This window comes from Oncorhynchus masou, chromosome 9, assembly GCF_036934945.1.
Source record: "Oncorhynchus masou masou isolate Uvic2021 chromosome 9, UVic_Omas_1.1, whole genome shotgun sequence".
NCBI classification, from domain to species: domain Eukaryota; kingdom Metazoa; phylum Chordata; class Actinopteri; order Salmoniformes; family Salmonidae; genus Oncorhynchus; species Oncorhynchus masou.
In genome coordinates, this window is record NC_088220.1 from 68,810,340 (window position 1) to 68,834,725 (window position 24,386).

General features: G+C 40.9%; 1 protein-coding gene across 7 annotated transcripts in view; it reads right to left on the reverse strand.

Annotated features, from left to right (window-relative positions):
- LOC135546552 (galactosylgalactosylxylosylprotein 3-beta-glucuronosyltransferase 1) overlaps positions 1-24,386 on the reverse strand; it is a 113,290-nt gene that overhangs the window by 13,521 nt on the left and 75,383 nt on the right. For 4 of the 7 annotated variants that reach the window (XM_064975081.1, XM_064975073.1, XM_064975080.1 and 1 more), the window contains exon 3: positions 235-395. The exons of 1 other annotated variant lie outside the window; for it this stretch is intronic. The gene's annotated coding sequence lies outside the window, so the exon portion shown is untranslated. Of the gene's footprint in view, positions 1-234; positions 421-24,386 lie in introns of all 7 variants that reach the window. 2 more of the 7 variants (XM_064975075.1, XM_064975072.1) reach the window with 2 other exon arrangements.

Sequence of the window (24,386 nt, forward strand, 5' to 3'; positions counted from 1 at the left end):
GAACAAATCATTTCATCATTTTTGCATATGCACATTTCATTGCCTTGGAATATCAGTATTTGATTAGACTGATGGATCAATGTGTTTGTGCTGTGGAAGGAATCTGCGGTGAGACTGGTATTTTGCTTTCATTAAAGCCTGTCATGAACAGACCTATGGCCAGGTAACAACAATGGCTGTAATGTATTGTGTTGAACATGTTGATGATTATGGTAAATTACTATGATTCCTCACCCACAGTTAGAGCTGGATCATGGCACCATCAGTGATGCAGTGGTGCAGCTGGAGGAGCCAGGCCCGCACAGCAGCAGCACGTCGAGCAGAGTGGTGTGATCGTCCACGACATCTCAGCAAGCCATGCCTCCTCATACAGCCAGGAAACACCACCCTGAGACCTGGATGGAAGACAACTGGCCAGGGCTTAGTCACCGCATGATGTCATCCGTCAGTCACGTTATAGGAAGACATGACATCAGTCACATTAGGATGCCATTCAGACCAACTCTAGGCATCAATAACTGTACTGAAAAGGTTGCCAATCAATCCACCTCAGCTGCATGTGCATCCACAATGTAATATCCCTGTCTCAACCATCACAGAACTACTGTTCAAGAGCAGGCGCAGCAGAGGACTATAGTACAGAACTCCAATCAACGTCATTCTCCACTTGGCAAAAATTGGTTGAATGAACGTTGTTTCCATGTCATTTCAACCCAAAAAATCGATGTGATGACATTGAGTCAACATGGTAAACGTATTGGATTTGTAAAAAGTCATCAACAAAAGGGCATTTTAACCTAAATCCAATGACATGGTGACATTTTTTTATTGATTTCATGTTGAATTCAGGTTACTTGACAACTCAATCAAATGTAAATCAAAACTAAACATTGAACTGATGTCTGTGCCCAGTGGGTCCTGTTTACAGGAGGTATATGTGGCAGTGACAGGTTGTTTCCATTTCTCCCTAAGATGTGGAGACTGGGAGAAACACATACAGCCTTGTCACTTGATAAGAGTCTGGTGCTGTGGATGGAGATGGTGATGTTATGAAACAATTAGCATCCTATCTCATCCAAAATCATCGGAATGAATGAATGACAAATGAATGAATGAATGCCATGGAACGCTAAACTGAGCCAGGTTGTCTGTGTCGGCTGCAGCTCAAATATTGGTCGGCTGCAGATGCGACTGGGTGTATATTTTTAGACGTTTGTGATGGAAGATCAAATGAACTGCAAAGATGTTTATTTTATTTTTAGAGAGAACAGCAGGGGCCCAGTCTTATTAAGGCATCGTATGAATGCAAATTGCCTCTGACCTGGTAATTTGGTAGGGAGGGTATTTGCTTGGTCGGGAGTGTATATGCTTGATAGGGCGAGTATATGGTCGGGTGTGTATATGCTTGGTAGGGAGTGTATATGCTTGATAGGGAGTGTATATGGTAGGGAGTGTCCTTGGTAGGGAGTGTATATGGTAGGGAGTGTAAATGGTAGAGTGTGTGCTTGGTAGGGGGTGTAAATGCTTGGTAGGGGGTGTGTATATGGTAGGGAGTGTATATGCTTAATAGCGAGTGTATATGGTAGGAGGTATATATGTTTGGAAGGGTTTGTATATGCTTGGTAGGGGGTGTATATGCTTGGTAGGGGGTGTATATGCTTGGTAGAGAGTGCATATGGTAGGGAATGTATATGCTTGATAGGGAGTGTATATGCTTGATAGGGAGTGTATATGGTAGGGTGTGTATATGCTTGGTAGAGGGTGTATATACTTGGTAGAGGGTATATATGCTTTGTAGAGGGTGTATGTGCTTGGTAGAGGGTGTATATACTTGGTAGAGGGTATATATGCCTTGTAGAGGGTGTATGTGCTTGGTAGAGGGTGTATGTGCTTGGTAGAGGGTGTATATGCTTGGTAGAGGGTGCATGTGCCTTGTAGGGAGTCTATGTGATTGGTTGGGCGTGTATGTGCCTGGTGGGGCGTGTATGTGCTTGGTAGGGGGTGCATGTGCTTGGTAGGTGGTGTATGTGCTTGGTGGGGCGTGTATGTGCTTGGTGGGGGGTGTATGTGCTTGGTTGGGGGTGTATATGGTAGGGAGTGTATATGCTTGATATGGAGTGTATATGGTAGGGGGTGTGTATGCATGGTAGGGTGTGTATATAATAGGGAGTGTATTTTCTTGGTAGGGTGTGTGTATGGTAGGGTGTGTATATGCTTGGTAGGGGGTGTATATGCTTGATAGGGAGTGTATAAGGTAGGGATTGTATATGGTAGGGTGTGTATATGCTTGGTAGAAGGTGTATATGGTAGGGGGTGTGTATATGGTAGGGAGTGTATTTTCTTGGTAGGGTGTGTATATGGTAGGTTGTGTATATGCTTGATAGGGAGTGTACATGCTTGATAGGGAGTGTATTTTCTTGGTAGGGTGTGTATATGCTTGGTAGTGGGTCTATATGCTTGGTAGTGGGCCTATATGCTTGACAAGGTGAAAATCTGTCGTTCTGCCCCTGAACGAGGCAGTTAACCCACCGTTCCTAGGCCGTCATTGAAAATAAGAATGTGTTCTTAACTCACTTGCCTAGTTAAATAAAGGTATAATATTTTTTATTTTTTTTATTGGCAAATCGGCTTCCAAAAATACCGATTTCCGATTGTTATGAAATCTTGAAATCGGCCCTAATTAATCGGCCATTCCGATTAATCGGTCGATCTCTAGTGTGTATATGCTTGATAGGGAGTGTTTATGGTAGGGAGTGTATATGGTAGGGTGTGTATATGCTTGGTAGGGGGTGTATATGTTTGGTAGGGAGTGTATGTGCTTGGTAGGGGTGTGTATATGCTTGGTAGGGTGTGTGTGTATTCTTGGTTGGGGGTTTATATGGTAGGGGGTGTATATGCTTAGGGGTATATATGCTCGATGTGCATAAGATTTCTAAACAATCTCTCCTCAAATTGAAGAATGTCTTCTGAGAATTCAGACAAATCAGATGGAAGGATGACAATCATGAACACTATTTTGAATGGACTGACTAGAAGTGGAACTGATGGATAATACTTCAATGTATTGAAGAAGAAAAAAAAGATCCATGCTTGCTGCTATTGTCACTGAATCCATGCTCACAAAACACAGTGATGTAGGGTATATGTTTCTCAATGGGAGAGCTGCAAGAACACCTTCCCTTTCCACAGCTCAACACATTGTGATGGACCAGAATAAGATTAACAGAATCTGGACATTGTGCAACACAACAAGTTGTCAACATTTCACTCCATTTTTTCTTTTTCAAAGACAACTAGAAAACAGATGTGTCCTTGTCAGCCTTCATCTTCTCTCTACAGTCTTATGTTATAAATCTTAATTGAATATGATGAAGCTATGGTCTTAATCATCAAGAAATCTTTAGAAAAATCATGTCAGAACATTCCCAAATTCCCATCTGTTGATATGAGAAACGTGAAAACTCTGGAGTCTAATCTCGGCATGTCTCTCAATGCAAATTTCTGAGCTCAATACCATGAAGACTAAATGGTAGTCCCAGTTTAATACCAGGTAGACTAAATGGTAGTCCCAGCTCAATACCAGGTAGACTAAATAGTAGTCCCAGCTCAATACCAGGCAGACTAAATAGTAGTCCAAGCTCAATACCAGGCAGACTAAATAGTAGTCCAAGCTCAATACCAGGCAGACTAAATAGTAGTCCCAGCTCAATACCAGGCAGACTAAATAGTATTCCCAGATCAATATCAGGCAGACTAAATAGTAGTCTTACATATCGTTCTCATCTCTCACCCCTTTTACACTCTCATATAGACCGGAGACATGGATGTCACAATATACCACAAGACTGTTATCAATCAACAATCACCACTAGCCGGCCTCTGGTCAGTACCCTGCCCTGAACCTATGTGTTGTGAAAATTGCATTGTTTGCTCTATAACCTGTTAATTCATCTGCCTTTTGACCGTGATAGATAAGCCTAAAGGCCGAGACAATGAGAAGACACAGTGGCAGAATAAATTCAACCACACCTTTGTTTAATCACAAAACCGAATATCAACCTCTGTCCAGTGAAGTCCACAAAGCATATTGCATGTACAGTAACAGACAGTTACATGACCTACAGCATGATCTACAGCATGGTCAAGCAAGGTTATGTTTCCGACATTATGTTTCGGACAAATAAGCAACTATTGATTTAGAACCACAGAGAGTTACCACAAGTCTTAAAGAAAACAGGAGCCACCTCCACTATTCCAGCACATTTCAACATCATCAAATTACCTCTACTTAGTCGTATACAGTGATAACTAAAAGATACCAAAAACGATTTAGTCCTATCAACGTAAGCTAAATATGTTGTGGCTGTCCATGGATGGTTCTGATTTCTGTGCGTGTGTGTGTGCACGTTCATGCAAGTAGAAAAAGATCTTAACTCAATATACTTGAGAAACAGCAATGCCATCCTCCTCTCTTTCATGTTGACAAAACGGTCTATCACTCTGTCATACAGTACACGCTTTTATTTTTTTGTTGTCCTTGGATACCTGGCTAAAATGCTTGCTCGCTAGCCTAACTTCCATTCATGGGCAACATTAGCTAGTTAACATTAGCCTTCTGGCTCTACATCTAGCCACATATTGAACTTCCATCCTCTCAGGCCAGGGGCACAACAATGTATGAATTAATGGTTGGATCAGAATTGCCGTTATAATCATTGGCAGGTACGGAGATTTACATAAAACCACAAGTCCAAATACCTATCTCCATCCATGGCTAATTTAGGAAAGGGACAATTTTGGCTAGCTGGCTGGCTAGCCACCAGAGGACAACAACAACAACCAGATGCAACAATTCATGTTTTTCTGTCAATGAAGTACGCTTTCAATAGGATTTGATAGGAGTGACGTCAAATCAAAACTCACTTTTTTTTGGTGTGCCAGGACCATTCACAGTTGAGCTTGCTCAGTTTTGTATTTTTTTTTTGCACATTTTTTGGGGGAAGCCTGGCTTCCCTTTGCATCCATGAATACATGCCACTGGCATCAGACTGTTAAACAGTCATCACTAGCCGGCCTCCGCCCAGTACCCTGCCCTGGACCTCAGACCCTGTCACTAGCTGACTAAAACCCGGTACTCTACCCTATACCTTGGAGACCGCTGCCCTATGTACATAGTCATGTACACCACTGGTCAATCACATTTTTTACATGCTGTTTTACCCACTTTGAATGTACAGTATATACTGTATTCTCGTCATGACTCATCCTATGTAACTACTGCTATACACACCTTTTCTATTCACATACTGTCCATACTGTCTATACAAATCATTCTCAACATGTATATTATTTATATTTTGGATTTAGGCCCGGAAGCAAATTTCATACAATTCTATCCGTTTTGTACTGTGTTATTATGTAGTGTGCTCTCAACATAGCTCATTCTAATATTTCTACTACTGTTCATTGCATTTTAGTTACACTGTTTATACACACTACATATTTATTTATATACTGGATTCTTGACATAGCTTACTAATATATCTACTGTGTACATATCATTCCTAGTATATCTTGTGTAGATTAATCCTGCGTACGTACTTATAGATTGCATTTGTATTACTGTTACAGTATTATTTGGGTTGATAATTAGATATGTTTCGACATTTCTTGTTGATCTTTCTGTGTTTTTGTTGTTTTTATTGATTATTGCGGACCTGTTTGACATTTTACTGCATTGGTAGGAGCTAATAACAAACATTACATGACCAGTAAACTTTGATTTATATCCTAAATGGAACAGCACCCTTCCCTCCCCTCCCTCAATGACTAATTCTTACGTATCTGCAAGGACAGGGTAGATGAAGCCATTATGGCAGACACTCCTGTTGCCTTTTGGAGAGTTACTGTAGACTCCTGTTGCCTATTGGAGGGTTACTATAGACTCCTGTTGCCGATTGGAGGGTTACTAAAGTGGCAACGTTCCATGTTCGTAATCGAGCCTTCCTCAGACCTTTCCCGTTGGCCCCCATCTGCTCCCATCCCATTGGCTCCCATTTGGTATTTCTGGGATACGAATAATAATACCATATTTTCCAAGTCACTTCACCAGGGCATCATTTTGATGTAGTCTCTAGTCAGTTGGAGAGCCACAGAGGAGGTATTATTATGTCCTTGTCTGTCCAATCATTCACTCCTACTTATTAATGTATTGGTCTCCTACCAAATGGCCAGGATTCGGAACAGTTTTCAATGACGTCTTAGGGACTTTCTAATAGAGGGGCTGCAATAGGTCATTATCGATGTTCCTGTCACAGACCAAAAAGTACTTCGCCTGCAGGTGTCATTAAATGTTAATTCTGGATTTGTGAAGTATTGATTCACACAGCCTTAATTGCTTTAGAAATGACCAAGAATGGACAGCCTGGCTGAGTGGTTTCTACAGTCTCTACTTTTCATTGTGTTCTCTATTGTGCTTGTATTGGATTCAGAGAAGAAGACAGAATTAATACAGCTATAGAAAACCAAGATGGGCCAGATACTGTATGAAAAATAGATTCAACTCCTGTAAATAATAGGTTCCATAATTCAAGAACGAGCATCGTTTTCTGTGTGTGTGTGTGTGTGTGTGTGTGTGTGTGTGTCCATTAATGTGCTCATGTGGGTGCACATACAGTACTAGCATGAGGGTTTGTGTTATAACGTCATCTAGGCACTCCATACAAATAAATACTGTAATATAATGAGCTACAGTAAATAGAAGGAACAGAAGCACACCAAGTTCTATTTACCTTCTGTTTACTGTACATACAGTTGAAGTCGTAAGTTTACATACACCTTAGCCAAATACATTTATACTCAGTTTTTCACAATTCCTGAAATTAAATCCTAGTAAAAAATTCCCTGTTTTAGGTCAGTTAGAATCACCTCTTTATTTTAAGAATGTGAAATGTCAGAATAATTTTAGAGAGAATGATTTATTTCAGAGTTTATTTCTTTCATCACATTCCCAGTGGGTCAGAAGTTTACGTACACTCAATTAGTATTTGGTAGCATTGCCTTTACATTTTTTAAACCTGGGTCAAACGTTTCGGGTGTCCTTCCACAAGCTTTCCACAATAAGTTGGGTGAATTTTGTCCCATTCCTCTTGACAGAGCTGGTGTAACTAAGTCAGGTTTGTAGAACTCCTTGCTCGCACACGGTTTTTCAGTTCTGCCCACACATTTTCTATAGGATTGAGGTCAAGGCTTTGTAATGGCCACTCCAATACCTTGACTTTGTTGTCCTTATGCCATTTTGCCACAACTTTGGAAGTATGCTTGGGGTCACTGTGCATTTGGAAGACCCATTTGTGACCAAGCTTTAACTTCTTGACTGATGTCTTGAGATGTTGCTTCAATATATCCACATATTTTTCATGCCTCATGATGCCATCTATTTTGTGAAGTGCACCAGTCCCTCCTGCAGCAAAGCACCCCCACAACATGATTCTGCCACTCCCTTGCTTCACGGTTGGGATGGTGTTCTTTGGCTTGCAAGCGTCCCCCTTATTCCTCCAAACATAACGATGGTCATTATGGCCAAACAGTTCTTTTTTTGTTTCATCAGACCAGAGGACATTTCTTCAAAAAGTACAACCTTTCTCCCCATGTGCAGTTGCAAACCATAATCTGGCTATTTTATAGCGGTTTTGGAGCAGTGGCTTCTTCCTTGCTGAGCTGCCTTTCAGGTTATGTCGATATAGGACTCGTTTTACTGTGAATATAGATACTTTTGTACCTGTTTCCTCCAGCATCTTCACAAGGTCCTTTGCTGTTTATACTTGCGTACTATTGTTTGTACAGATGAACTTGGTACCTTCCGGCGTTTGGAAATTGCTCCCAAGGATGAACCAGACATGTGGAAGTCTACAATTTTCTTTCTGAGGTCTTGGCTGATTTCTTTTGATTTTCCCATGATGTCAAGCAAAGAGGCACTGAGTTGTTATGTTTTTATTTCACCTTTATTTAGCCAGGTAGGCAAGTTTACAACTGCAACCTGGCCAAGAATTAAGCAAAGCAGTTCGACACATACAACAACACAGAGTAATGGAATGGAATAAACAAAACATACAGTCAGTAATACAGTTGAAGAAAATCTATATACAGTGTGTGCAAATGAGGTAAGAAAAGGGAGGTAAGGCAATAAATAGGCCATGGTGGTGAAGTAATTACAATATACCAATTAGACAGTGATTTATGTGCAGAATATGAATGTGCAAGTAGAGATACAGGGGTGCAAAGGAGCAAGATAAATAAATAAAAACAGTATGGGGATGAGGTAGTTCGATGGGCTATTTACAGATGGGCTATGTATAAGTGCAGTGATCTGTGAGCTGCTCAGACAGCTGGTGCTTTAAGCCAGTGAGGGAGGTAAGAGTCTCCAGCTTCAGTGATTTTTGCCATTCATTCCAGTCATTGGCAGCAGAGAACTGTAAGGAAAGGCGGCCAAAGGAGGAATTGGCTTTGGGGGTGACTAGAGAGATATACCTGCTTTAGCGCGTGCTACGGGTGGGTGCTGCTATGATGACCAGTGAGCTGAGATAAGGCGGGGCCTTACCTATCAGAGACTTGTAGATGACCTGAAGCCAGTGGGTTTGGCGACGAGTGTGAAGCGTGGGCCAGCCAACGAGAGCGTACAGGTAGCAGTGGTGGGTAGTATATGGGGCTTTGGTGACAAAACGGATGGCACTGTGATAGACTGCATCCAATTAGTTGAGTAGAGTGTTGGTGGCTATTTTGTAAATGACATCGCCGAAGTCGAGGATCGGTAGGTTGGTCAGTTTTACGAGGGTATGTTTGGCAGCAGGAGTGAAGGATGCTTTGTTGCAAAATAGGAAGCCGATTCTAGATTTGATGTTGGATTGGAGATGCTTAATGTGAGTCTGGAAGGAGAGTTTACAGTCTAACCAGACACCTAGGTATTTGTAGTTGTCCACATATTCTAAGTCAGAACCGACCAGAGTAATGATGCTGGGCGGGCGGGCAGGTGTGGACAGCGATCGGTTGAAGAGCATGCATTTAGTTTTACTTGCCTTTAAGAGCAATTGGAGGCCAGGGAAGGAGAGTTGTATAGCATTGCAGCTCGTCTGGAGGTTAGTTAACACAGTGTCCAAGGAAGGGCCAGAAGCATACAGAATGGTGTCATCTGCGTAGAGGTGGATCAGAGAATCACCAGCAGCAAGAGCGACATCATTGATGTATACAGAGAAGAGAGTCGGCCCGAGAATTGAACCCTGTGGCACCCCCATAGAGACTGCCAGAGGTCCGGACAACAGGCCCCCCGATTTGACACACTGAACTCCGTCAGGGAAGTAGTTGGTGAACCAGGCAAGGCAGACATTTGAGAAACCAAGGCTGTTCAGTCTGCCGATTAGAATGTGGTGATTGACAAGAGTCGAAAGCCTTGGCCAGGTCGATGAATACGGCTGCACAGTAATGTGTGAAGGTAGGCCTTGAAATACATCCACAGGTACACCCTCCAATTGACTCAAATGATGTCAATTAGCCAATCAGAAGCTTCTAAAGCCATGACATAATTTCTGGAATTTTCCAAGCTGTATAATTAAAGGCACAGTCAACTTAGTGTATGTAAACTTCAGACCCACTGGAATTGTAATACAGTGAAATAATCTGTCTGTAATTAATTGTTGGAAAAATGACTTGTGTCATGCACAAAGTAGATGTCCTAACCGACTTGCCAAAACTATAGTTTATTAACAAGAAATTTGTGGAGCGGTTGAAAAACAAGTTTTAATGACTCCAACCTAAGTGTATGTAAACTTCCAACTGTACATCTCAGATGCCTCCATTGTGTTTATATCCTTCTCTATCTCCAGAAGCCATGAAGGTAAATGGAAGAAAACAACTTGGGCCTATAGAGTACCCTTGGAGCACAGTAAAATGCCACAGCATATTGGTCCAATGGCTATAATTCACAGAGAGTGACAGATTCAAACAGGACTTTGTTTTCCAACCAAGTCTGGGCAGATGTTGTGCTGATGCTCTGAATTTCATATTACCAGGACAAAGTGACAAAATACTTCTCCCCCCAATATAGGCATTTTACAGAGAGAATTTTCAATTTATTATAAGAATGATAATTTCCCTATAGTAGGCTTATGCTGCCTAGAATATGGGCAAGTTGACATGTAATCAAAGATAATCCATCTCTAAATGTGCCTAATGGATGGGGGGATGCAAGACCTCCTCATTTCCACCTATTGTTAAGTCAGCCCATGTAGATTTACACTCTTCGCTTTGCTTAACACGAGACCAGCGCACTGTCCACTTTAATGCTGCATAATGACTTAATCACTCCAAAGAGCAGCTGGGAGTATACTTTCCCATTTGATTTAGATGAGAATGGCTGTTTAATTTTCAGGAAAAGTTAAGTAAGCCATTTTCAGCGCGCTTTGCACTTGATTGATGGCCAGCTTCCTCAGCATTGATGAAAGATTTAGGTGCCCATTCCAAGGCAGGCCCTGGCTAGCCGGTCTACCACTTTCCTCTCAAATTTATTTGCAACAGCTCAGCCAGGGACTTCTTTTGGCTGAACCCGAGATTAGGCACTCACACCTGTGGTAGGAAGAACACAGACGTCCTATAGGACCATGGGGACTGAAACCGAAACCTCGGGCAAAGGGTAAAGATCAGGTCATCACATGTCTCATGTTATAAACTGGGAGGTTCAAGCCCTGAATGCAGATGGCTGACAACCGTGGTATATCAGACCGTATACCAGCGGTATGTCAAAACATTTATTTTTACTCCTCTAATTACATTGGTACAGTTTATAATAACAATAAGGCCCCTCAGGGATTTGTGGTACATTTATAGTTGGAAGTTTACATACACCTTAGCCAAATACATTTAAACTCAGTTTTTCACAATTCCTGTCATTTAACTTCTCTAGGGTAAGGGGGCAGAATTTGAAATTTTGGATGAAAAGCATGCCCAAATTAAACTGCCTTCTACTCAGGCTCGGAAGATATGATATGCATATAATTAGTAGATTTGGATAGAAAACACTCTAAAGTTTCCAAAACTGTTAAAAATAATGTCTGTGAGTATAACAGAACTGATTTGGCAGCCGAAAACCTGAAAAAAATCCATTCAGGAAGTAGGACATTTAATTTTTTTATTTTTCTATTCAATGCCATTACAGTATCCATTGACTTAGGACTCAAATTGCAGTTCCTATGCATTCCACTAGATATCAACAGTCTTTAGAAATTGTTTCAGGCTTGTATTCTAAAAAATGAGGGAGTAAGAGCAGTCTGAATGAGTGGACGCTGCCGTTTCACATAGCTTTTTCATGCACGCGACCAGAGAGAGTCCCTTTCTTGTTTACCTTTTATATTGATGATGTTATTGTCCGGTTGAAATACTATCGATTGTTTAGGCTAAAAACAACCTGAGGATTGAAAATAAACATCGTTTGACATGTTTCTATGAACTTTACGGACACAGTTTGGATTTTTTTGTCTGCCTGTTGTGACTGCATTTGAGCCTTTGGATTACTGAAGAAAACGCGCAAACAGAGGTTTTCGGATATAAAGAGAGACTTTATTGAACAAAAGGAACATTTATTGAATAAATGAATGTCTTCTGAGTGCAAACATATGAAGATCATTAAAGGTAAGTGATTAATTTTATCTCTATTTCTGACTTGTGTAACTCTTCTAATTGGCTGGTTACTGTTTGTAATGATTTGTCAGCTGGGCTATGTTCTCAAATAATTGTAAGGTATGCTTTCGCCGTAAGGCATTTTTGAAATCTGACACCATGGTTGGATTCACAAGTAGTTAATCTTTAAACCAATGTAAAATACTTGTATCTTTTCTGAATATTTATAATGAGTATTTCTGTATTTGAATTTGGCTCTCTGCAATCTCACTGGATGTTGGCCAGAGAGGTTAATCCTAGTAAAAATTCCCTGTTTTAGGTCAATTAGGATTACCACTTTATTTTAAGAATGTGAAATGTCAGAATAATAGTAGAGAGTGATTTATTTCAGCTTCTATTTCTTTCATCACATTCGCAGTGGGTCAGAAGTTTACATGCACTCAATTAGTATTTGGTAGCATGGCCTTTAAATTGTTTAACTTGGGTCAAACGTTTCGGGTAGCCTTCCACAAGCTTTCCACAATAAATTGGGTGAATTTTGGCCCATTCCTCCTGACAGAGCTGGTGTAACTGAGTCAGATTTGTAGGCCTTCTTGCTTGTACACACTTTTTCAGTTCTTCCCACACATTTTCTATAGGATTGAGGTCAAGGCTTTGTGATTGATATGCTTGGGGTCATTTTCATTTGGAAGACCCATTTGTGAGCAAGCTTTAACTTCCTGACTGATGTCTTGAGATGTTGCTTCAATATATCCACATACTTTTCATGCCTCATGATGCCATCTATTTTCTGAAGTGCACCAGTCCCTCCTGCAGCAAAGCACCCCCACAACATGATGCTGCCACCCCCGTGCTTCACGGTTGGGATGGTGTTCTTCGGCTTGCAAGCCTCCCCCTTTTTCCTCCAAACATAACGATGGTCATTATGGTCAAACAGTTCTATTTTTGTTTCATCAGACCAGGGGACTGATGAAACCAAAAAGTACGATCTTTGTCCCCATGTGCAGTTGCAAACCATAGTCAGGCTTTTTTATGGCGGTTTTGGAGCAGTGGCTTCTTCCTCGCTGAGCGGCCTTTCAGGTTATGCCGATTTAGGACACGTTTTACTGTGGATATAGATACTTCTGTACCTGTTTCCTCCAGCATCTTCACAAGGTAATTTGCTGTTGTTCTGGGGTTTATTTGCACTTTTCGTACCAAAGTACGTTCATCTCTAGGAGTCAGAATGCATCTCCTTCCTGAGCGGTATGACGGCTGCGTGGTCCCATGGTGTTTATACTTGTGTACTATTGTTTGTACAGATGAACGTGTTACCTTCAGGCGTTTGGAAATTGCTCCCAAGGATGAACCAGACATGTGGAGGTCTACATTTTTTTCTGAGGTCTTTTCTTTTGATTTTCCATGATGTCAAGCAAAGAGGCACTGAGTTTGTAGGTAGGCCTTGAAATACATCCACAGGTACACCTCCAATTGACTGAAATGATGTGACTTAGCCTGTCAGAAGCTTCTGAAGGCTTGACATAATTTTCTGGAATTTTCCAAGCTGTTTAATAGGGTATGTGGGACGCTAGCATCCAGTGAAATTGCAGAGCAATTGGAAACTTTAGAGTGTTTTCTATATGCATATCCTATCTTCTGGGCCTGAGTAGCAGGCAGTTTAATTTGGGTACGCTTTTCATCCAAAATTCCGAATGCTGCCCCCTACCCTAGAGAAGTTACAGGCACAGTCAACTTAGTGTATGTGAACTTCTGACCCACTGGAATTGTGATACAGTGAATTATAAGTGAAATAATCTCTCTGTTATCAATTGTTGGAAAAAATACTTGTGTCATGCACAAAGTAGATGTCCTAACCGACTTGCCAAAAACTATAGTTTGTTAACAAGAAATGTGTGGAGTGGTTTGAAAAACTAGTTTTAATGACTCTATGTAAATGTATGTAAACTTCCGACTTCAACTTTATATGGCCAATATAGCACATCCTCTCGGGCCTTATTGCTTAAGGGGCCCATGTGTGGCCATTCCTTATATGATTTGCAAAACAAGTAAAAGGTTAAGTCTTCTGTCTCTTGTTGGAGATCGTAGGATAGAAAGAACATGTACATTCTATGGGGGATACTGCTTGCCATCGTTGTCCTCACAGAGCACCATAATGCAGCATGAACAGTGACGTACAACCAAGCAGAATCTTTTCACAAAAATATCCATGGGCTTTATTCACATAACACTGTATTCATTTCATCCTTCTTTATTTTTTATTGTGCACTTATTTGAGTTGTCTGATACAGTAATACACCATAAGTTACATTGCATACCAGCTCATTTTTAAAATGCTGATTCTCAGTCCTAAAATAACAGTATTGTATTTTCAAGCTCTTATTTCGCCGTGTCTAGCTGTATGCTGCTGATCCATGGCTATTCTACACCACAGGCATTGGACACGCTGAATAGCTTGTTTGGCAATAATTTGTTCCATGACGTCTACAAAATGTGAGATGAATCTCAAATAAACGTTTCATGAGCTACCAGCATTATACTGAATTATATTATGTAATGGGTATCAGAACACTGAACATTGTACACTTGTTCAGTTCATTGCCATAATCATTAACCATTTTGAAGTAAATATAGTAAGGTCCCAGTGTTCAGTGTGGAACCCAGATTTATGATGAATCTATCCATAGACCAGGCTCACTCATAAATATGGACCAAGGGTTAGCACCAAGAGCCTCCTAGATAGATTCATGAGTTCATTAAAGTTAGTACGCTGAGTGGGAGTTTAGGCCAACATTCCCCACCGTCCTCTCCTCTCAGACACCACAACATGGCCTGGTGGTAGCTAGTGCTAGCTCTACTCTAGGTTTCCCTGATGAGGGAGAGACAATGGATTGTTCACATAAAGCGTTCTCAAGAGCCAAAGTCCCCAATTACTGTATATGCCTGTGTGGAGGGGGAAAATGCATAATTATGAATCTGATCATCACTAATTAAACCAGGGGGATTTCATCCAAGGCTGAGGCAGCCAGCACATGATTTTTGTTGGGCTTTGAAAATAATTGGTAGAGGAATGATAAGGAGAGAGAATAATACCAGAACAGACTAAAACTGATAGCTGCGGCTGTGTTAATAACAACCTTTGTTAAATAGTAACACTCACATTGATGGTGTTAATTTAATGACTGTAATACCTTAAGTGCAGGGTAATCTAACATGAACATCAAATAGCACTAAGCAGCTATTGTAGATGCCTGGACAACACTATGAATGTTGCTCAGAATCTGAATATCAACTATATCGATGGCGACCATTATAAGGGGGATAAGCTTTAAATGGACATTGATTTCAATGTAGACTTGCATTAGTGTGTCACCATACACATCATTTACCAGTCTACATGGGTACCATTTCTGTACGTCCCTGTTGTTTTCTTAGTTACATAATTCGTGAGACTGTTGTTATGACATGCTGTCATTAGCTTTTAACCTGTCACTCAAAGGCAGCCCCTGAAGTAAACAATTTTGTGGTGGAATTTTATTGAATGCCTTGGCTAATTAGAGAGAGAGCTCAGTTGGTTCCTGCACACTTTTTCTTACTATATGACAGTGATTCCATTTGGTAATGCAGCCTGCAGGAATACATGTTGACCTTCATAACACCCACTGGATTGGCTACTCTGGATCTAGAGTTGTGTGTTGTATTTACACGTCTAGCTACTGATTTTAGTCTAAATGAAAAGCTAGTATAAATGAATGTATCTCTTTCAACACAGAATCGTCAAAGCAGAATGATGGGGGGCATGGGCATGGCCTATCAAGCTACTCAATAGTAAACATTACAGTCAAAGCAGAATGATGGGGGGCATGGGCATGGCCTATCAAGCTACTCAGTAGTAAACATTACAGTCAAAGCAGAATGATGGGGGGCATGGGCATGACCTATCAAGCTACTCAGTAGTAAACATTACAGTCAAAGCAGAATGATGGGGGGCATGGGCATGGCCTATCAAGCTACTCAGTAGTAAACATTACAGTCAAAGCAGAATGATGGGGGGCATGGGCATGGCCTATCAAGCTACTCAGTAGTGAACATTACAGTCAAAGCAGAATGATGGGGGCATGGGCATGGCCTATCAAGCTACTCAGTAGTGAACATTACAGTCAAAGCAGAATGATGGGGGGCATGGGCATGGCCTATCAAGCTACTCAATAGTGAACATTACAGTCAAAGCAGAATGATGGGGGCATGGGCATGACCTATCAAGCTACTCAGTAGTGAACATTACAGTCAAAGCAGAATGATGGGGGGCATGGGCATGGCCTATCAAGCTACTCAATAGTGAACATTACAGTCAAAGCAGAATGATGGGGGGCATGGGCATGGCCTATCAAGCTACTCAGTAGTGAACATTACAGTCAAAGCAGAATGATGGGGGGCATGGGCATGGCCTATCAAGCTACTCAATAGTGAACATTACAGTCAAAGCAAGGCCACCACCTATTTTGTTCAGTAAAGAAACATGTCATGTCATTGCACACAACATAAACCATCTTATTTATTTATTTATCTATGTATTTATTTATTTAAGCAGGGAGTCCCATTGAGACAAAGGTCTCTTTTGCAAAATGTCATAAATGTCACTTGACCATACTGAGTGACCTTTATATAAACCATTTTTGTATAAAGAAATGCCTCTCCATATAGCACTGCAGGATAAAGAGAGATTTTTCTTTGTATATATATATTTAAAGTTTTTAATGGTTTCTTTCAGGTAAACCTACTGTAGCCAATTCATCCAGCGTAACTGACACAGTTTCAGCAATTAATAGACAGGTTGGTTGTTTAGCAACAAAACCGACGTGTGCCTAACTATGGGGCAAAACTGACAGGGTTTGTAAACTATATTTCATCTTCGATTTTAATTGACAACAGATATACATTTACACAATGAGCGCTTGTCTCTCAAATACATTGTTACAGTTGTTGGTTAGCTGGCAAGCAATTTGTTTGCCATATTAGCATCGATGTGACGTCAGTCAAAATACCTCAAAACAAGACATGTTATCAAGAACAAGATAAAACTAGCTGAAACAAGCCACCTGCGATTCCCCACATGGCAGCTTCTTTTCATTGTTTCTAGTTATCTGGCCATCCAGAATCACAACAACACACAGCCTTCTGGCCCATTGAAACGTGCACATCGTTTTAGTGACGTTGTCAGCTATCCATAGACCATTTAGAGAATGTAGAGTTGAAGCATTTGCTCAAAAACTTCAAAGTGTACTCTGCACAGACTGGCATTTTAACATTTTGAGAAGCAATGACATTTAAAACCACTTGGTGAAATGCCAAATAAGTGTCCCACTGGATGTAAGCGTTAATTAATAAGTCCTATTTGTTTAGTTAATCCAGAGGCCTCACTGAAAATGACTTGACTTCAATTTAAAGTCACTTCTTAACGAGGGGCCTCTGACATTTCAACGCTCATCTCTCTATACTCCACTGTTTTTGCCCTCTCAAATTTCCGACTGGTTGGCATATTTTTGTCAGCCCTTTTACCTCTGCTGTCCTTGTACATCAGGGGTGCAATCTAATACACAGAGTCACATTCCAAAGCGCAGGGGGGGGGGGGGGGGACAGAAAAATGACACATGCAGAACAGTGTTGACAGAATTTCGGCATCTGCTGATGCTACAGAACAGTATAGTGTCACTGACTCGGCTGGAAGATGACTTTGCAGAGAGCTCACCATTGACTTTGATCGCATGCCCTCCTCTGGCAATTCCAACAAACTCAGAGGCTATTTTCAAGTCAGGATAATCTAGTTTTGCCAGCCATCATCAAATCTCGATATAGCTATCTAATTTGAATGTCTGTAAGTGAGACAAGGATAATCCGATGCATACAGTACAAGGACTAGAGGTAAACCATGGGATTGTTCAATAGTTTGACTAACTGGTAGTCTATAGACAACAAAGAATTATGCACCAGTGTAACCATGGCAACATTCCCCTTCACGACCAGGTGGCCCTGAAACATCTGAGAGGATTTCTTAATAAAACCCTTTGTTTCCATGGACCCTCTGTCTCCAACCCCTATCCCCTTGGAAAGACCCTTGGAAACTAGAGTATAGCGATAGGATCACACAATCAAGACACAACGGGACAATTGTTCCTTCCTCCACACTGTCTATTACAGAAGATTTATCTGGCTTGTGGGAGCAGGGAGGATGCAGTCTGTCTGGCAGGCAGGCTAAACCATGGTGCACCCAGGGGACCCAGTGGCACTAACGAGGACCCCAGGGGATGCAGAATTACCAGTGGAAATGGATTCAATTAAAACTTCCAGACGTAAATTCCAGGGGATGGAGGTAGAACATTTCACTTTCATTAAGTTAGTGAAGGTTATGGATGCGACCACGGCAACTGTAATCAGGTGCCATCAGCGCTGCATTCAATCACACAATCCTATATCTGCAGACATGGTACTTTTCCCTCCGTTAAGGCCTCCTGATTGGGCAATTAAAAGGCTCTTTTCCCCCCTCCCCTGCATGGTTTGTTTAAGTGACACAAATCCAACGATTTGGATTCTGACTTGATGTATGCCGTGCTTGAGATATGAATCCGATGTTCCACTGAAATATTGCCAATGCCACAGAGGCAATGTGTGATCATTATGCAGTCACTTGTTTTCTTCATCAGATGCCATCTATATGCTATGTCTATGCACATATCTGTCTGAGTGGGTGGGTGGTGAGTATAATAAGAGTTATATTCACTGAACATTTTCCACTGTAAATGTCCTGTAAATCCTGTTCCTGGATTGCCACAAATGATACTTGCCTCTTTTAGCTTGATGAATGAATGCATCTACTCTGAGTATATGTTTATTAACCCCATGACCTTAACCTATTATACTAGAGTAATGATTTGTGCTGTGGTATTGATGGAACTCAACTCATTGCAGACAAGTCAGCCCAAATCATTCATATAATTACAATAATATAATAATGCTGTATGTTTAAGGGGATGATGTGGACACTGACAGTATGCACTTTTTAAGGATTACAGCTGTGGATATGTTCTGTTGCCCAGCTCGTCCTTGTCTGGTGGGGAATGCAATAGTAGAATGCACACATTAGGCAGGGGAATGGCTCCTATTCTCTCGCAGGCTGACATATTGTGGTAAAGACCTTTACTCTGAGAATGAAAAGAGTCTGCTTCCGCTCAAGAATATATTGTAATTCCTTCTCCAATTCACAGGGCTCAAACTGAAGAGAACAGATTGATTTTACACATCTCAGGGCCAGAGGAGATTCAAGGTTTCTCCAGGCTCAACAATACACAGATCCCTGAGTTATGAGGGAAATCTCCACGGCTCAAATTGCTCGCATGCATATGTGTATGTAGTGTACCTTAGTCTGACTTTACATTCCATATTCTTCATCCTAACTCTGACTCATTAATAATGTTGCAGTTCTTCATCCCATCTCTGACTCATTAATCATGTCGCAGTTCTTCATCCTAACTCTGACTCATTAATAATGTTGCAGTTCTTCATCCCAACTCTGACTCATTAATAATGTTGCAGTTCTTCACCCTAACTCTGACTCATTAATAATGTTGCAGTTCTTCATCCCAACTCTGACTCATTAATAATGGTGCAGTTCTTCACCCTAACTCTGACTCATTAATAATGGTGCAGTTCTTCATCCTAACTCTGACTCATTAATAATGGTGCAGTTCTTCACCCTAACTCTGACTCATTAATAATGGTGCAGTTCTTCATCCTAACTCTGACTCATTAATAATGTTGCAGTTCTTCACCCTAACTCTGACTCATTAATAATGGTGCAGTTCTTCATCCTAACTCTGACTCATTAATAATGGTGCAGTTCTTCATCCTAACTCTGACTCATTAATAATGTTGCAGTTCTTCATCCCATCTCTGACTCATTAATAATGGTGCAGTTCTTCATCCTAACTCTGACTCATTAATAATGTTGCAGTTCTTCATCCCAACTCTGACTCATTAATAATGTTGCAGTTCTTCACCCTAACTCTGACTCATTAATAATGTTGCAGTTCTTCATCCCAACTCTGACTCATTAATAATGGTGCAGTTCTTCACCCTAACTCTGACTCATTAATAATGGTGCAGTTCTTCATCCTAACTCTGACTCATTAATAATGGTGCAGTTCTTCACCCTAACTCTGACTCATTAATAATGGTGCAGTTCTTCATCCTAACTCTGACTCATTAATAATGGTGCAGTTCTTCATCCTAACTCTGACTCATTAATAATGTTGCAGTTCTTCATCCCAACTCTGACTCATTAATAATGTTGCAGTTCTTCACCCTAACTCTGACTCATTAATAAGGTTGCAGTTCTTCATCCTAACTCTGACTCATTAATAATGGTGCAGTTCTTCATCATAACTCTGACTCATTAATAATGTTGCAGTTATTCATCCTAACTCTGACTCATTAATAATGTTGCAGTTCTTCATCCTAACTCTGACTCATTACTAATGTCACAGTTTATTTTTTATTACAACAGTTACAGTACATTACAGTCACAGTACATTGTTACAGTACATTTGACTTAGAAAAGAAGCAACGCATGCCATGTGGTAATTGGTTTTCAACCCCACTGCGTTATAGAAGTCTAGTAATCACTTGGTGCCTGAGAGCCAATCCCTTGTTTTCGAACCCCATAAACCGTAACACAGTGGCCATATGTTGAACCAGAAAATAAAGTAGCTGACATGATATTGCCTTAGCGGGGATTGTTACTGATGTATTGCTGCGGGGCACCCTGCACAGCTGCCGAAAAGTTGGGCATCCATCTCCTCCGGTCGGCCTCTATGAGATGCAGAGAATCTGGGAGTTTTGTGTTTCAGATCTGGCTGGCTGTCTCCACTACCTCCACCTTCTGACTTGCCCTGGGGTGTGATGGTTGGCTGTGAGGCTGTGATCTGCTGCAGTGAGATTAAGTCGCTTCATGCAGCTGGTCTATGGGATGTCACAGGCAGCACCTCACAGCACAACGCCTAAGCAAAGGACTCGTTATCTTATCTTCCAGGGATTACAGTGTGCAGGTACTTTAGCATACTGCCAACTAGTGCTGGGGTACATCCATGCAGCACCGCCTCACATGAATTAGACTGAACAGGTTCACTCCTTATTTGGTTCCTTCCTAACTCAGTTGCCGGAGAGAAAGGAAACCGCTCAGGGATTTCACCATAAGGCCAATTGTGACTTTAAAACAGTTACAGAGTTTAATGGCTGTGATAGGAGAAAACTGAAGATGGATCAACAACATTATAGTTGCTCCACAGTACTAACCTAATTGATAGAGTAAAGAAAGGAAGCCTGTACAAAATAAAAATATTCCAAAACATACATCCTGTTTGCAATAAGGCACTAAAGTAAAACTGCAAAATATGTGGCAAAGAAATTAATTTAATGTCCTGAATAAAAAGCATTTATGTTTGGGGCAATTCAAGTCATCACTGAGTACCACTCTACATATTTTCAAGCATGGTGGTGGCTGCATCGTGTTATGGGTATGCTTGTCCTTGGCAAGGACCATGGAGTTTTTTAGGATAAAAAAAAACGGAATAGAGCTGAGCACAAGCAAAATCCTAGAGGAAAACCTGGTTCCGTCTGCTATCCAACAGACACTGGGAGACAAATTCACCTTTCAGCAGGAAAATAACCTAAAACACAAGGCCAAATATACACTAGAGTTGCTCAACAAGACGACATTGAATGTTCCTGAGTGGTCTGGTTACAGTTTTCTGAAATATATGGATTTCACATGAATGGGAATACAGATATGCATCTGTTGGTCACAGATACCTTAAAAAAGGTAGGGGGCATGAATCATAAAACCAGTCAGTATCTTGTGAGTACACCATTTGCCTCATGCAGCTCAACACTTCTCCTTCGCATAGAGTTGATCAGGTTGTTGAAAAGTGGCCTGTGGAATGTTGTCCCACTCCTCTTCAATGGCTGTGCGAAGTTGCTGGATATTGGCGGGAACTGGAACAAGCTGTCGTACACGTCTATCCAGAACATCCCGAACATGTTCATTGGGTGAGTGTGCAGGCTATGGAAGAACTGGGACATTTTCAGCTTCCAGAAATTGTGTTCAGGTCCTTGCGACACGGGGCCGTGCATCATCATGCTTTAACATGAGGTGATGGCGGCGGGTGAATGGCACGACAATGTGACTCAGGATCTCATCACATTATCTCTGTGCATTCAAATTGCCATTTATAAAATGCAGTTGTGTTTGCTGTCTGTAACTTATGCCTGACAATACCATAAGCCCACCGCCACCATGGGGCACTCTGTTCACAATGTTGACATCAGCAAACTGCTCGCCCACACGATGCCATACACGTGGTCTGCATTTGTGAAGCCGGTTGGATGTACTGACAAATTCTATAAAACGATGTTGAAGGAGGCTTATGGTAGAGAAATTATCATTCAGTTCTCTGGCAACAGCTCTGGTGGACATTTCTGCAGTCAGCATGCCAATTGCACACTCCGTCAAAACTTGAGACATCTGTGGCATTATGTGGTGTGACAAAACTGCCCATTTTAGAGTGGCCTTTTATTGTCCCCAGCACAAGGTGCACCTGTGTAATAATCATTCTGTTTAATCAGCTTCTTGATATGATACATCTGTCCGTGGATGGATTTTCTTTGCAAAGGAGAAATCCTCACTAACAGGGATGCAAACAAATTTGTGCACAAAGCCATTTCTGGGATCTTTTTCAGCTCATGAAAATTGAACATTTTACATGTTGCATTTATATTTGTGTTCAGTAAAAAATGGTTGTCTAGCAATGATCAATGGTGATTCTAGCATGTATTGCCTCAGGGGTGTGAATGCTTACATAAATGACATAGCTCTGTATTTCATTTTCAGTAAATTTGCTAACATCGTTTTAGCTTTGTTATTATGGGGTGTTGTGTGCAGATGGGTGTTGAAAAAAATCTATGAATTCAGGCTGTAACACTACAAAATGTGGAATAAGTCAAGGGGTATGAATACTTTCTGAAGGTACTGTAACTGTAACTGCAATCCCCACATGAATCAGATTACTCCCAAGACCTGAACGGCAGCACACTAAATAATTATCCAGGTTCTAAATAATAATGTAATAATTGTTATTTGGCCACTGATGATAAATCAATGCCTATGTATTGTAGGGGTATTTACTGTATATTACAAAATGGCATGAGTGCACAATTTAGCCTTCAAACTACTGGAAACAGTTTGCTGAATGTTAAGTGCAGTCAGAGAGTGGATGGGTCATTATAAACAAACAGCACATAACTTTTGGTAGAAATGCCAAAGAAAGTGACTACCAATCCATGCGTTCCCTTTCCCTTTCAAACCAATTTGCAATGTGTGACAGACCATGTGGCACTCTTGCCATAAGAAATAGAATTCTAAAGTGTTTTAAGGGCAGCAGCCACTTACAAATGTCTAGTTCAGTTATTTGTATATGGAGCTTTAGTCTCCATCTCCTAAGCTTGAATTGACACTCGAGAAAATGACCATAATGTATTGACTATAGTGTAGGTGGCAAAACCCTCTTAATTAAAATGATGATTAAAGTACATTACTTCTCATATCATTGCTATGTGTTATTGCATGTATTCCTGCTATTATAAAGCCAGTACTAATTGAAACAATAGCAAATCGTCCACACTGCCTCTGTTTTGGTAAAATGCTGAGGGATCAGCCTGGAGAAATGTAACCACTCTCAAATTCATAGACAGAGCTATGGATGCAAGGACTGACCATCCATGAGATACAAATTATAGTTTTATCCATGTCTTGAGGCTATAAAGTGTTTGCAAACGTTTACATTGTTTACAAACATTGGAGTAAAACAATCTGCTCATGAGGCATTTATACTGTAAGGGATTTTCTTCAAGAATCAATAGGTATATGTCATAAAAAATTAATGTACAGTAGTGACTAGCTTTAAAGTAATCACATAATTGATGTGCCCTCAGCATTAATTGCTTTAACTGCTTTTATTAACTACAGTAGGAGTCAGGTAGTCATGACTTTCAAATTAAAATCAGGACCTTTTAGCTATACAGTTATGCTGTGAAGACAGCACTAATTTCAGCATGCCAAGCTGTTTTTCAATGCTGTACAAAAGCATTTGAAAATAACAAAAGGTGTGACAAGCTTTGGTTTCCCTTTCATATTCTGAGACGGTGGAGATACAAGCCTAGGAATTTATTCCCACCATTATGAATGAATCTCAGATAAGAAGTCAAGACTGCAGCTCACCGCTCCCTCTTCTTACACTTAGATGCAGTTGTGAACATTTCATGGATGTGTATGTTTCCCTGTCAGGAAGAAATACAATGAATGCTTTTGGGGGCAGAGTTCTCATTCTATAATTTATGTTCCAATTTCTTATTCTACAAACACCTCTGTCTCTGTCTGTGTCTGGGATGTTTCTCATTCAGGCCAAGGGAGAAACTGTACACAAAAACCTCTGTCTCTGGGGTGTTTCTCATTCAGGCCAAGGGAGAAACTGTACACAAAAACCTCTGTCTCTGGGGTGTTTCTCATCCAGGCCAAGGGAGAAACTCTGTACACTCCAGCAGAATGTGAAATGCAGTTGCATCTGATAGCAATTCTTCTGGGGTGGATGTGGACTAACTTAAGGAAACATCTT